Source organism: Balaenoptera acutorostrata, chromosome 9, assembly GCF_949987535.1.
Source record: "Balaenoptera acutorostrata chromosome 9, mBalAcu1.1, whole genome shotgun sequence".
Taxonomy (NCBI): Eukaryota; Metazoa; Chordata; class Mammalia; order Artiodactyla; family Balaenopteridae; genus Balaenoptera; species Balaenoptera acutorostrata.
This window is the reverse complement of record NC_080072.1, coordinates 30,962,390-30,978,735: the sequence shown is the minus strand read 5'-3', so window position 1 is coordinate 30,978,735 and position 16,346 is coordinate 30,962,390. Positions and strand designations below refer to the sequence as shown.

At 38.0% G+C, this 16,346-nt stretch overlaps 1 protein-coding gene across 1 annotated transcript in view; it reads left to right on the top strand.

Moving 5' to 3' along the window:
- METTL15 (methyltransferase 15, mitochondrial 12S rRNA N4-cytidine) overlaps window positions 1-16,346 on the top strand; it is a 361,764-nt gene that overhangs the window by 263,700 nt on the left and 81,718 nt on the right. The window lies entirely within an intron of this gene.

The following is a 16,346-nucleotide window of genomic DNA, read 5'->3' as shown; positions in this document are numbered from 1 at the left end:
TGTCCATCCCAGTTGCTTCCAAATAGTGTGTTTAGTAAATTTGTTAAACAAATGAATAAATGAATGAGTAAATAAATGAACCAAATTTTCACCACACAAGGGCAGAGTCTTTGTCTATCTTGTTTATCCTTGGCTATAATATTAGTGCCTGGTACATGGGAGGTGCTCAATAAATATTTATTGAATTAAAAATGAGTAAATGAAAAACTAATTAATGAATGAATCAAAAATAAACAAACCCAGATTCATTATTCCTCTTTTAAGAAGTTCCAGCCTACATTATAGTAGGAACTTCTTTTGTGATTAGTTTTAATAGTAATTTCTTAAAATGACCCAGGAACTCAATTCTATTATTATCCCAGTTTTCATTCTTGCTTGAAGACCTCTTCCCAGACAATGAGAAAGAGGAACTGTGCACTGTGCTAACCGGAGCTTCATATTTACTGTGAAATATTTCAGGGTTCCTAACAAGACGGAGAGGATGCAGAAGTCTTTTCAGGCCAAGTGGGGCTGGGCTTGTCCTTGGAGGCAGAAAGGACCGGTGCCTGTGTCCTGGGTGAGGTGGGGTAAATTGGTAGATCTCAAAAGTCGTTCCTTTGGTCCCAAATATCTCCTTTCTAGCCGAAACATATTCTATACCTTTGAGAGATTTAGGGTTCAAGGCATCATGGTTGTCAGACTTTATTATCTGACTGAATCCCACTTTCCACACTCCAAATATTCTAATTTAGCTGGCCTGGCTGGAGTAGGCGCCAGGAAACTATTTTATCAACCACCCCACTCCCACGAGTCTGATGTTGATGGTTGTAGACACGCATTTTTAGAAACATTAATTGTCTCTGTGTGTATGCACATGTGTGTGTGTGTGTGTGTGTGCAGAATGCAAAAAAAAATGTCACAAAGTGGTATAGGTGTTGTGATGGATGTGTGCATAGGATCGAGTGGGGGCAGAAAAGAGGAAGCTGTCACCTTTTATTAGAAGTTTCTGGATCCTTGTTCAGAGTCTTGGCCGGATAAGCATTTTCTTTTTTGCAATAATTTGTAAGTTTTTTAGGATCCGTGGAGGGAACAATTGAAGGACTAAGTCCTAAAAGGACTAAGACATGCATGAATATTTCCAGTTTTGTTAAGGGTACTTCTTTCCTAGAAAATCCCAGGAGGGTGCCTATCGTGTGTTACATATTTCTGAGAATCCTTCCACTAAACTTTCTGCTAGCAAAAAAAAAAAAAAAAAAATTAATAATATTAATGAAAGTACACTATGCTGGGCATGTATCCAGGATATCGACAGGAGAGATGGAGGGGTATGTGGGACAGATCTGCTCCATGAGATCTCAGGAAAACTCATTCTCAAGCCAAGCAGTTAATGCAGTTTAGACTAACTGAATTTTGTCTCTTAGAGTAACATATCGGATTGTGTGCCTAAACTTGAACTTGGTGCAGTGCTTCACTTAGGGCTCTGTATCTGTCTTCCTCCTTTATCCCTGTGTATGGCGCCAGTGGGAGGCAGAGGAGAAAAGGTCTTAGCGAGTACTCAATAATCCTACCAACATCACAAAGCCTTGGGTAGTTGGGGATGTGTTTTATAAGCACTGTTAAGGTTCATCTCTTTTACTCCTGCTGTAATTATCTGTTGGAATTTTATAGGACTGTGGACATTCTGAGAGGAGGGATTTAATTGTCAAGTACTTTCAGCCTAATTGGTTTTCAATTGGAAGAGAAGCCTTGGGTTTGGAAACTTGCCACATGTTAGCAGAGCATGTCGGTTCATTGCCCACCTGTGGAGTTGACAGACATAAGAGAACGTTCTGACTTGGCAACATTTTTGGCGTTTAGTTGGCATATCTGTCTTCAGGTCTGCTCCTAAGGCTGTGTATTTGTCAACTGTGCCTAAGTTGGGCAGATATGGAGGCTTTTGCCAAGTCTCTTTGATACCTGACTGTGGCAATTAGTGAGGGCTGAGATGGAGAGCTGTAGCTATATTGCTATTCTCCATGGAAAGCCACACTTGGGAATTTAATGATAATCAATCTAGTTTTCAACATCTATTTCACTGTATTTTTGCATACCCAATCAAACTGGTGAACTAGTTATTTGTGTTGCTAAATAGAAAAGCCCCACTTGTGAGTCGGAAACTAAAGTCCAGAGAAAGAGAAATGATTAAATAGATTGTTGGATATCCATATTATGGCTAGTGCACAGTCATTACAGTCATAATTTGAATATTAATTTATAATATGAAAATTGCTCACAATAGGTTATTATTTAATAATAGCTCTAACATTTAATTTTTTCACCAAAAAAAGTCAATAAAATAAATCCCACAAATCTTAATATAAGTTAAGTGCAAGGATTCTGGGCTAAGACTGGCCAGATTTAAAGAAGTTAGGTAACTTTGTCAAAGTTACTTACGTGCTGAATAATTTTTTTGTTGAAGTATAGTTGATTTACAATATTGTGTTAGTTTCAGGTGTACAGCAAATTGATTCAGTTATATGTATATACACACATATATTCTCTTTCAGATTTTTTCCATTATAGTTTATTGCAGGATATTGAATATAATTCCCTGTGCTATACAGTAGAACCTTGTTGTTTACCTATTTTATATATAGTAGTGTGTATATGTTAATCCCAAACTCCTAATTTATCCCCTCCCCCTTTCTCCATTGGTAACCATAAGTTTGTTTTCTATGTCTGTGAGTCTGCTTCTGTTTTATAAATAAGTTCATTTGTATCATTTTTTAGATTCCACATAAAAGTGATATCATATAATATTTCTCTATCTCTTTCTGACTTACTTCACTTAGTATGATAATCTCTAGGTCCATCCATGTTGCTGTAAATGCCAGTATTTCATTCTTTTATATGGCTGAGTAATATCCCATTGTGTACACGTACCACATCTTCTTTACCCATTCATCTGTTGAAGGACACTTAGGTTGCTTCCATGTCTTGGCTAAATAGTAAGTGCTGAATAATTTTGAAAAAAGTTACTTAGTCTTAAGACTTTCTTAACTCTTAAAATTGTAATAATATTCATAGTACTTACTCTACAGAGTTGTTTCAGCTAGCTACCATACTAATATATTTTAAATGCTATATTCATTGCCTGGTATATAATAAAAACTTGCTAAATATCATTATAAGTACACACATAAATACAAACACATATATATCACATATATGCACACAAACACACACTTTCATAAACCTTCTCACATTTTGTCTTGGTAAACAGTTTTTCCTTCCCCTACAACCTTCTGCTATTAATGCTAAGCTATGAGGAGTGGGAAGGTATCATCTAGAATTGTACTTAAATATAAATCAAGTACATGTAAATATACTTGAGATATGGCTAGCCCAAGTTGAGATGTTCTGTAAGTGTAAAATCCATGCTAAATTTTAAAGACTATGGAAAAAAGATTTTGAAGAGTATAGAAAAAAGAATGTAAAGTATCATAATAACTTTTAATATTGTTTACATGCTGAAAAGGTATTTCTGATATATTATTAGATGTGTTATTACATAAATAAAATCTGTATAGTCTTTTGGTAAAGGCAACTCTACAGACCCTCTATGACTACACTGAATGGAATACTCTTCCCAAACTATGTTCGAAGCCACTGTTCTGCTTTCTAGTCTTGCACTTTCGATTGTGTACGCCTGATGATTCTATTTGGACCTCACTGTTGTCTTAAAGTCATCATGTCCTAAACCATATTTTCATTTTCTTCATGACTATCCTATTTCTGACTTTCCTGTTTTGGTTCTATTCTCACTGCCCTCACGACCTCACCGCTACTTGCCGTTTACATGTCAATAGACATTCATCTGGGGGCTTTTCTATTACTTGGTCCCTTTCAATCTATTCTTACCGAATCCAGATTCATCTTGCTAAAGCATCACTTATTTTTTAAAAATTTTATTATTCTTCTTTTCAAAAACCTTCAATGACACCCATTTGGCCATAAAATAAGACCCACACCATTTATCTTGGTATTATTCTGGTCTTCTCTCTAATTCCTTGGTTCAGCTTTCTATTCTGGAAAATACTAATTATTTTCTATCACTCAAATGCAACTTCTGGGAATGGTAGACATGTACTAAGGTGCTTTGTATGCAGGAAATGGAGTAAGTTTTGTAAGTTGTGAGGAGAGGAAGAGATTTCATTTTGGACATATGGAAGTTGATATGCCTTTCTGATGAATTAAAATTTCTTTCTCAACTAACTTACAAGAAGACAAGTCATTCTAATGAAAATTGAGATGCGGAGGATGTATAGAAAAAGAGAGTAAGTGGTCGTTTGACAATTTCTTAAGATATGAGCCTTCTCATTGTACTACAAAAATTCACTAACTATAGAAAGGGGCTGTTTCAGATTCATAGTTATTGGGACATGTGCTCTGGGCTATTTTTTTCAGGAAAGAAGGAGGTTTTGAGATCTACCTTCAAAGGGAACATCCTCTGTGAGGTTACTGAGATAAATGGAACTGTCCATGGCCTCAGATTGTATTAATATTTCCCAGGCCTTAAACTTATAAAATTCTTTATAATTTCCAAATAATTTCATAATCATTAACTCATGGAATTGCCATTTTGGACAAAATCTGGACACAGAATTTAGCTGACTTACTCAAGGACAAAAACTACGTTTTGATATTAGCTTCCATTGCTTTGCATTTGTAAAATGCCAAAACCACTCATAGCCTGAACTGTCCAGTCTTGACCTGTCAAGAAGTAGATGTTTCCTGGTTTAGCTATAAGAATTAGGTTTTTACTTGCAGAGGTGAGTTTACCCTGAGAAATCCACGGCAAAGTTTTCATTATGTACACTATTCAATTATTATTTACATTGGTTTTTGGTTGAGGGAAAAATAATATCCTGCTAATTCTTACCTTTACAATTCAAAGAAGTTTGACATATGCAGTAATCCAACCTTCATTTCTAAATGTTTATTTTTTATTATAAAAGTAATGAATGTTCATTATAGTAATATTGGAAAATGCAGAAAGGTAAAAAATAGAATTTATTTTTATTTTTTTTATTGAAGTATAATTTGCACAAAGTGAAATGCACAGATCTTAGGTGTACAGTTTGATGAGTTTTGAAAAGTGTTCATGCCTGTATGATCCACACCCTAGTTAAGATGTAAAACATTTTCACCACCCAGGAAGCTCCTTGATATCCCTTTCCTATCTATCTCCATGACCTCCCTTCCCCACCCTAGGCAACCACAGTTCTGATTTCTATCAGTAAGGCAGAATTAAACAACAACAACAAACTCAAGTTCTAACACTCACTGACAATCATTGCTTAACCTATCAGCAGCTTTTGACATCACTGATCATTTCCATTGTAATACCCCACAAATTGGCTTGACTTTTGAGGCATGGCGCCCTCTCATCATTCCTCTCACCTGACTGGCTGCTACTTCTCTGTCTCCTTTGCTCAGTTTTCCTCCTCATCTTCATGTCTGATTGAACAGGGACAGTGCTTGTCTCTCTTCTACCTCTTCCCTACCTGCATATATTCCTCATGGTCTCATGAAGTTGCATGACTTTCAGTGCCAGAATTTTTAAAATGTCATTACATTTTATAAACATAATGTTCAATGGCTACATTGTTATTCTATGGGGATGTGCAATGTGATTTACTTATCCATACCTTTTTCATTGGACATTTAGGCTGTTATCTTAACTATTGCTAATAACACTGCAAGGAAGATCTTGGCACACAAAGTTACCCAACCTCCATAGTTACAATACTGGGTAGATATCCAGGGGGTGCTAGGTTAAATGGTACAGACATTTTGAGGCTGTAGCTATATGTTGTCAAGTTGTTTTGCAAAAGGAATGAACTAGTATATATTCCCACCATTATTACTAACAATAAAGAGAGATCTTTTCCCCTAAATGTGTTGAATTTTATTCAAAATTTTATAGGAGATACAAATGAAAGATCAATATAAAGTGTCTTATATTTATTGGAATTTAACAAAATAGCTTATGTAAATTAGTTCAGAGTTTATTTGCTATTACTAATTTTAAGTCAGTACAGATAGTGTGACTCTGCTGTACGCCCACAGAATTGGGATGCCATGTTGTGAAGTCATTTATTGATTTATTTAATTTTTTTGGCCGTGCCACGTGGCTTGCGGGATCTTAGTTCCCCGACCAGGGATCGAACCCAGGCCCCCAGCAGTGGAAGCATGGAGTCCTAACCATTGGACCACCAGGGAATTCCCTGTGAAGTCATTTATATGATGAGTGTGAGTCTTGGAAACGTAAAGACATGGGTTTGGTTAATGGCTTAATCACTTAGTAGCCATGAATTTGGACAAATTGCTGAAGATCTTTGAGCCTCAATGTTCTCATCTATAAAATAGGGATAATAAAATTTGCCTTGCAAAAGTGTTGAGATGGTTAAATGAGATCGTGTATGTAAATCACGTAGCATGAGGGTAGCACACATACATGTTAGTTCCTATCCTCCCTACCAAATTTAAAATCCTTTTCTAGGTTAAGATTCCCACCGTGGCATACGTGGCAATAAATTGTGAACAAGCCATTTCTCATGTGGCTTACTGAACTCCTATGAATATAAGAAAGATTATATTTGCCTTTTTTTTTTTTTTTTTTTAATAAGAATGAACAAGCCAGGAAGAACTAGAGCTTTGCTCAGGACAAGGCAGACAGCTGTCATGTCAGGATGTGAGCAGTGTCAATCAGGGATTGCCACGTGGGCACTGGAACTGAGGAACTGGCCTGAGTCCTAATTCTGAAGGGATGGGGTTAGAGATGTGAAAGTGTGACCTGGGGAGACAGGCTGAGGGGAGAACTGTGGCAGTCCCAGAAATTAGGACCAAAGGGGAAGCAGATGTTCAAGGTTAGCCAAGATGGATGTGTTTCCTAGTGGTGAGGAACAGATGAGGAGGCAGGAATCCTGGGAGTGAAATGCCTAAGTCATGACACCAACATTAGAGCCCACTTTGAAACACTTTTTCTTTGAAATAATTTCTAATTTATAGAAAAGTTTAGACATTAGTACAAAGTACTTCTCTAGATCCTTTTTCATATGCACCAATTTTGAACATTTTGTCATATTTGCTTTATCATCTGTGTATGTGTATATTTATATCTTTATCTATGCAGCTACTCATCTAATCTTTACTCCTTAATACTCTAGTGTCTATTTCCTAACAACAAGGATTTTCTCTTACATAATCATAGTACGTGATTCAAATCCAAGAAACTGAACATTGTTACAATACATTCCAACTTCATTTATTGGCCCAATAATGTTTTTAATAGCCTTCCTCCCCCCGACCCCCATTATGTGATCCAGTTCAGGATCACAAACTGCATTTAGTTTCCATTAATTTAGTTTCCTTTCAGTTGCCTTTAGTCTCCTTTAACCAGGAACATGTCTCAGCCTTACTTTGTTTTGTATGACATTGACATTTTTGAAGATTACAAGCCAATTATCTTATTGTATGTCTTTCGATTTGGGTTTTGTAGACCTCATGTTTTGAATTTGCTTCTGAACAACAATCTTCTTGCTAGAGATTTGCTATTAGGCTCCTTATCCAGTTAGGAGCTGGCTCGAGAATTGTAGGTGTAGCAGGATGTGGGGAGCATCTGTAGCCCATGGAGATGAAGTAGCCAGTGAACACAGGTGAGGCTGCTTGGGTGAGGTGTAGCTCTTGGGTCTGAGCCGGGATTGTAAGCCCGAGTCACAGGACCGGAAGGGACCTTGAGGGGTCACTAAGTCCATCTGCTTGGCCTTCAGCAGAAACACATTTCCACTCACCCAGACACACCAGCCTATTTTTAAAGTCCTCCAGGGAAAGCAATTCTGTGTATGCTTCTTGCTAACCCAGACTGGTGCCGCTTGCCCTCGCTGTGTGAAATCTTCCCTGTACCTCAGCCAGCTTCCTCAAGGAGCAGGTTTTAAGCTTCCTTCTCATTCTGTTTTTAGGAAGGACTCACATGTAAGTCACAAGCCCTTCATTATGTTTAGAGAACTGTATTTTATCACTTGTCCCTCAGGTATGTTTTCTTTAGTCTAACCTAAGGAATAAAAAAAGGAACTTAACCTATACAAATGTAAAATATTGTTACAATAGCAATAATGGTATAATAACATTATCATATCAATAACTACACATTATCATAGCAATAATACATTTCATTTTATAGTTGGATTTTCCATGGACCTGACTACCAAGGGGACACTTTAGAATATCATTTCTAGTCACCTAGTTTTTAAATTTAAAAATAACACATGTGTACTATAAAATACAAACATTACAGAAAAATAAAAGAAAAGAAGTAAAATTCCTCTCTGTTTTTCCCCCCTACCCTCAATCACATTTCCAAAACTTGGCTACTATTTATAGTTTTGATGTCTGAAGTTCCAGATTTTTTCTGTACATATACAAACATATATGCATGAATGCATTCACACACTCACCCATACACACACGTGCACATACGCCTTTTATGAAAATAAAAATGGGATCATATACATGTATATTTCAGATTGATGATATTTTCTCAATATAAAAATGATATATGTTCTTTGTGGAACATATAACACAATCATAAAGGAGAAAAAATTTTAAATCACCCATAATTGCACTGCTCACCTTGGGTATTGTTTGGATATTTTCTGATTTTTTTCTATGTATATGTGTTACAGTATATCCTGCTTTTTAATATTGTTCTTTTCCTTGATCAACTTTGAGCATCTCAGGCTGTTTAATGCTTTTCTTCTTAATTTGGAGCCCAACTGGGATGTAGATCTCTTGTGAGGTTAGGTTACAAGAGGCGGTGGAAGAAAGGTACACTCATGGAAAGGACAGCAGGCTGGCAAAGAGCAGGTGATCAGGCATGCAGAGAGCGTTCCCTCCTAAAAGGGAACACAGCATCTGTTACCCACAAACCACTTGGTGAATAGGACTTCTGACAGCCTGAGACAGTGTTTTGTATGTGCAAGGCCAGACGCCCTTCATTCACTGTAAATTCATCACTATTGGCAGTGCTGGTAATAGAACATTGAATGAGACGAGCATAGGCCTTGACATTTTTTTTTTTTTTGCAGAGTTTAGTTGTTGTTTGTTTGGTTGGTTGGTTTTTTGTGTGTGTGTATGCCACAGAAACCAAGGGCTAGATCTCATCAGCTTCTGGGTGTTTCTTTTTTGTGCCATAGAAACCAATAGATAAATCTCATTAGCTTGTGGTCTACTTGGATTTTGAGATTTTTTTTCTTCTTCTCTAGCTTCATATTGTGTAAATTCTGATGCAAAACTTACCATGGATAAGTTTTCAAATCAGTTCTTCTTGATGCATTAAAAAAGTTTAGAGACTGGATATTATATGCTTTCTTGTTAAAAAGTTCCTCAGATTCAGAATATCTCAGGAGGAGAGAGACTATGGAATGTCTTGCTTTAGGGGTTAAGAAGGATTATGTCAGTCTCTGCTTTTTTCTCATACCTATGCCTGCTCACACCTTCAAGTTGACATGGCATGGTCCCCAGTTCCTGAGTCAATTAAAAGGAAAAAGGGTGAATAGTGATGTTCTTCACATTACTCTTTTCCTTTGAATAGAGTAAATCTTGGAATTATGTCACATATCACACTTCAGATCATATGGTGTTTCCTCCACTCTGCCCGCATACCCATTTCAGTTCATCAGGCTTGGAATCTGAGTGCCCAAGTGATAGTTAGGGTTGCAACAGCCTTATATCTGTCCCCTTTCCTCAGTTTCAGCACAGAATAGGGGTTCTGCCTGGGTCCTCTCTTTTTAGCTCAGTTGGTTGCTCTGTTTAGCACTGAGGAGACCCTCATTACACACTATCCAATGGGCAAGGACCCTGAGACTTGCCTCAATGTTGGCAGGTATCTTGGTTCCATTCTCTTATGCCATGGACAGAGTTCCTGCTGCATGAATACCTCTCCAGTAAGTACACCTACATTCGGTTAGCCTCCTGGGTCCCTTTCAGCCAATCCTCATGAACTTCATTTGTTAAAAATGAACAAACATTTATTGAGTGCTCATTAGGTGCCAAGTGTTGCTCTAAATGTCTAGGATACATTAATGAGCGAAAGACCAAAATCTTGCTCCCCATGGATCTTGCATTCTAGTGGATGTTTTAAGAATGAAAGATTGTGATACTGAGGCTGAGACCATTGTGCCCCATCAGAAACAAAACAGTTCTCCCAGATGCCTTCTCTGGGGTAAACATCTGTAACATTCATTAAACCCATTGTGTTTATTCTCTCCTTTGTTCTCGTATTCTAAGGTTTTAGATTTGTGTCTAAATAGACCTTAGTTATGGCAAGCCTTACATTTATAAAAGGTTTTCTTCCCAAATATACTCAGCCATTACACTGAAGGTTTCAATGAGCCAAAATAATCCAAGTGCACGTTTGCATTTGACAAAACTAACCAGTTCCTCTTTTTGATCAGTTAATAGATAGCAAAAGCCCTGGGTCATTGAAAATAAATGTGTAACATAAATGTTTGTGACAGGTAGAGATTAAGATCATGACACAATAAGAAAATAATCCTTGTGCCTGTGGAAATAATTTGAATTTGTGGGAGTGGGGGGGGTGGCCAAAACCTTCAGAAGTATAACTCCTTAAAATATGGATCCTCTAGAAACAACTGTTGAGAATAAACTTTAGCTCTCTTTGGGATTGTCCAAGATGCCCTGTGCTTGTTTGTGCTATTTGTATTTTCTTTCTTCTATATGGTTTCTGGGATCATTGTGCTATTTTAGCTCTTACTTAGCTGTACTCCCTGTTGAGATGCTAAAATATCCTGAAAGTGGCAGTGCTGATTTTTTTGCATGCCCAGGAGGTGGGTTGTGCAGGATTGATTTGTAATGACACTTTACTGTAGAGTAAATTTTTAGCTGTAATGCTATTTTGGGCTGCTTGATCCCACCAGATTTGGAGAAGTTTGAATTACCTTAAATAACTAGAACACAGACACTCCTATGTTACCCCTGAGACACGCTCACTGAAGCATGGAAATTAATTCAGATATGCATCCAAGCTTCACTGAATTTTAATCTAAGCGTTTATAGGATTATTTATTGATATTTGGGAAATAAAATTTATTCCATGATGAAAATCTGATTGAAGGTGGCAACAAGAGCAATGCCACAGTTGAATGTTTGTGAACTCTCTGTCTTGGTCAAGGAAACTGTAGCAGATTAACAGTGGCTTCCCATTCTTTGTTATCCTTCCCATCAACACATGAGATCTATTTCCCCACCTCTCAAAACATAAGCCAGCCTGTGACTACTTTGACCAATAGAGTCCAGTGGAAATGATGCTGTTTCAATTCTAGACATAGCACTTAAGTGGACTGTAAGTTTTGCTTCTTCATCTTGGAGCCCTGTGCTGCTGTGTAAGAAGTCTGACAACGCTGCTAGAGAGGCACAGTAAAGAGACTCTGACACTGCATGGGGAGAGAAAGGAGCCTCACTGAGACCTCTTCCAGCCAAGGACAGGCAAGTGGGTGAAGAAGTCAGCTTGGAAATGGATCTTCTACCCCCATTCACCCCAGCTGATACCATGTGGCTTAGAGATAAACCAGCCAGCTGAGCCCTTCCCAAATTCCTGATCCACAAAATTGAGAGCAAAACAAAATGGTTGCTTTAAACTACTAAGTTTTGGGCAGTAATAGATAAAGGAAACAGAAACATTTTGTTAAAATTCAGGGTTCCATTTTTTACAAAGGAGGTTTTATTCATTCATCCATTTATCCACCTATCCATCAATAAAATTTTTACCGAGAGTTCACTATATCTCTGATGGTACTGGGCTAAGTTCACAAGGAAGTTCTAACAGAGTTTTGGCTTTGTGCTGATATAGCCTCAAAGTATTGTCTCATTATTTAGGAAATGAGAATCCTCTTTTTACATTTTCCTTTCATTTATTTTGAATGAGCATCTGAGTGCCTACCATGTTCCAGGCACTGTATAAGTTGTTGACAAAATAATGGTGACTAAAATAATACAGGTTATAGCCTCATGAGGCTTATTTATGATGGAGAAATACAAAATAAAATTTTTTCTTCCAATCCATAGAATAAGATGACAGCATAGACTTCACAGGATTTTTTTTTTGAAGATTAAGTGATATGATGAATGTAAAAGCCCTTTTAAGTAGTTATTCTTTATAAAAGTAAAAGCATTTATTGAGTCTTGATGATAGTAACAGTAGCAGAAGAGCTCAGAGACAAAGCAGATATTTAACACTCAAAGTGGAAATACGTATGTATGAAAGTGACAACTTATAGTAGGAATTGTTACTCGGTTTTGGTGGGGGGCCCTTATTAGACCTCAGTTGATCCAACAAACTTCTGAAACTATATGAAAGAGGTTGTGTAGATATGTATATGTGCATTATTTTTGGATCAAAAACCCAATGCTTTCATTAGATTTTCAAAGGCGTGAGTGATCCTGAAAGGTAAATAACCATTGATGAAGAGAATAAAGGCACCTGCAGTATGTTAAGCCCCTCTGGATGCCAACCACCTGCTCAGTATTCTCACACATGCTAATTTTTTTTACTAATACAAAGCAGTACATGTTTATTGTGGAGTAACAGATAAGTGAGTACTCCCATAACTGCATCATTTATACAGCATAACATGAACACCCTGGAGTTACACACACTAATTTAATCTACGCAATCTCTGTGAGGAAGAGACTCTCATTCCCATTTTACAGATTAGAAACTGAGGCTCAAAGAGGTTAAGTGACTTGTCCAAGTTTAGTAAATGATGGGCCTAGCATTTCAATCCAGCTCTGCCTGGTCCCAAAGGTCTTTCCACATAGACCATGTGTATCATTAAGAGTTCTTAGTTGCAAGCTATAGTAACCAACGTGCTGGCTTAAGCAAAAAGGAAATGCACTGAGAAGATATTGGCACTGACAAATTTTCTGGGAAACATGGAGAGACAAAATCATTCCTACGATTCTGATAGGGACTTACTAGGGACACCCTGTTACCCCTTCCAAAACAAATGTCTGGGACGTAAGCCCAACATGCCAATGGGTTTAATAGGTATTTAAAGAAGACCCAAATAAACAGATGCCATCCTCACTTTTTCTGATCCTCTTTCAATGAAAGATTATATACTTTTTTCAAGCATTTATAAGACATCTTTTAAACACCTATAAGAAGAAATAATGACAATATTGCTTATATTATTATAATCCTCAGTACTTCATAGTTTATACCGAACTTGCACACATTTTATCTATTTATAATTTGGTCCACCCAAGCAGTCTGGAAGGTTGATGAGGACAAACGCTTTTATCCACATTTGATAAGCAAGGAAACTGAAGCTGGTAGATACTACTTGATGTCCTCCAAAGCTCACATGGCTGTTAAGTGCTCTGATCCCCTACGTCTGGGGCTTCTTTCTACTAGATGTCCTATAGAACTCAAGTGTCTCAGCTACACACAGAGCTGAGGTAGTTAGGCCCTCACCAGGCAGGCCTCCCACACTCTGCCCTTCTTACGTGCCATAAGGAGGAGCTGGTTGATCGTACATACCTACAGCCTGGGCATCACTGCACAGTGGGCAGCAGACTGGCAAGTGTGATGCTTGGTCATTAAACCATAACCTGAACATAATGAAGTGAGGTGGATTGGCAGCACGATATGAATTTGTATCCAGACACAGATGTTAGTTCCAGGTGACAGTTTTTGCAAATGTATACATCAGCTATACTGGAGTTCCAGACTGGTGTTGTTGGGAATATAAGAGCCTTGAAAAGCCCCCACTTAGCACTTCCCACAACTGGCCAGACCTCACCCTGAATGGGCAGAACATTATGACACCTGACTGCATCTCCCAGGGGAAAATGAGGGAGTTTTAAAGGGAAACTCCTTCAGTCCAATATTCTCTGGTAACCTTTGTGGAAAATGCATCCTTTGGCTTCACTGGGGTCCACTGAAACTGGTGTAGGTTTAGGTGTTATTTTTGTGAAGCTTCATCTTCAATCTTCTGTGGGATTCTTTTAGTACCAAATGCAGAAGTGGACAAATGACCATGTTTCCTCTCTTGTTTTCACCCACATAACAGGCACAGCTACCATTTATTAAGTATTTACTATGTAGTAGGGGGCTGTGAAACATAATTTATATAATTATACTGTTTAATCTGTACCATAACTCTATGAGGTAGTTATTATTCTATTCATTTAACTGAAATTTAGATATGGAAAAAACTTGCCCAATATCTTATGGCTCTCAACTATCTTTGGGGGGATCTGAGCCTAATCTTTTCTCCCTCTAAAGCCTGGAGCTCTTCACACCACTGCTCAGAGAGAAGATTCTGTGTCTCTTTCAAGTCAAAATTGGAGAGTTCATGGTGTGATGTGTTCACGTCTTAGAACTGTTGTTCCCTAACTGCCTAGGGTCTTGCAGCAGAACAAAATGTGCCACCACGTAGAAATCCTGGAATACTATCTCACTTGGGTCCACAAGTTGATTGCCTTTACTACTTCTTTGATTCTCTTCACAACAACAACATGTAGCCTATATCTATACACAGCAGTTTCCCATCCATCTGTATGACCATCTGTGGTTAGAAAAATATATTTCTCTTTACACCATTGTAGCTGCAGGACATTTTGGAGAGTTATCATTGAGGAAAGGAAGGATGTCCATTAGTGGAATGAAAAGTCAAGTGGACTGTTCAGAAATTCACTCTTTTATGCAGTCCTAGGATTCTGGACTTTTTAGCCAACCTGACATATTTATAAACTCCCTTCCAATGATCCAGTGCTATTAAGATGCTCCTACTTTTATTCTCTACCTGTTCCCTTTCCATCATGTTCTTTACCTCAGCTCTTCATCCTTAACATTCTCCTCTACTGTGTCTTTATTAAACACAGGGCCAATAACAGTGTCTCCCATTACTTTGGTATTCTCTATCCAAAATGGTAATTAAATAATTAAATTAATTTTAATTAAATAATCCGTATACTTTTATACAGTGAGTATGTATTACTTTATATGTAACTATGTGTTAAGTACTAGGCTAGGTCCTTTATAACAGGGGTCCCCAACCCCTGGGCCACGTACTGGTACTGGTCCCTGGCCTGTTAGGAATCGGGCCACACAGCAGGAGGTGAGCTGCGGGTGAGCGAGTGAAGCTTCATCTGTATTTACAGCCGCTCCCCATCGCTCACATTACCGCCTGAGCTCCGCCTCCTGTCAGATCAGCGGCGGCATTAGATTCTCCTAGGACTGTGAACTGCGCATGCGAGGGATCTAGGTTGCGCGCTCCTTATGAGTATCTAATACCTGATGATCTGAGGTGGAGCTGAGGCGGTGATGCTAGCGCTGGGGAGTGGCTGCGAATACAGATTATCATTAGCAGAGCGGTTTGACTGCACAGAGACCGTAATAAATCAATTGCTTGCAGACTCATACTAAAACCCTATCAGTGAGTGGCAAGTGAAAACAAGCTCAGGGCTCCCACGGATCCTGCATTATGGTGAGTTGTATAATTATTTCATTATATATTACAATGTAATAATAATAGAAATAAAGTGAACAATAAATGTAATGCACTTGTATCATCCCAAAACCATCCCCCGCCCCCCTGGTCCGTGGAAAAATTGTCTTCCATGAAACCAGTCCCTGGTGCCAAAAAGGTTGGGGACCGCTGGCTTATAATATCATTTTCAATATTCACAAACCTTTATGAAATGGGCTTTTGAAAATCTCAGTTTCACAGATGAGGAAGCTGATGTCCACTGGGGCTAAAAATCTCGCCCACGTTCCTACAGGCAGAAAGTGACAGCCAGGGAGAGACAAAGCCAGGACCAGAACCTGTGTCTCTCTAAAGCTTATGCATTTTTCACAATGCCATATTACCTTTTAATTTCAAGACCAGTAAAATAGTTAGTAGTAATTTCTTATTTCTTATCCTACAGTCATTATTGAAGTCCTAACTTCTTTTGGAATCAAGTTGCTCCTATGATCAATTTTAGGAATTGGGAAACTGTATAGGTTGAAAGATCCCTTAAATGGATGTTACCCTCTAAAGAGAAAAGCTCTTTAAAGCTGTTGGAATCTGGGCTGAAATAACCAATTTCTATCTATGCTCATGTTAGAAAGGCTTAACCTAGAATAGCTTTTTGAGTGAAGCATTGACCTCATTTTTCTTCTTCTCCTAAACAGAACCAGTTGGAGATAAGTATATGTTTATCCCTTGTCATTTATTGTTGGTGTCCTTAATGGTTTTATAGATTAGCTGCTTTATGCCTTTATGTGTGCATAGAGAAATTTCCTTTGGTTTCTGTTG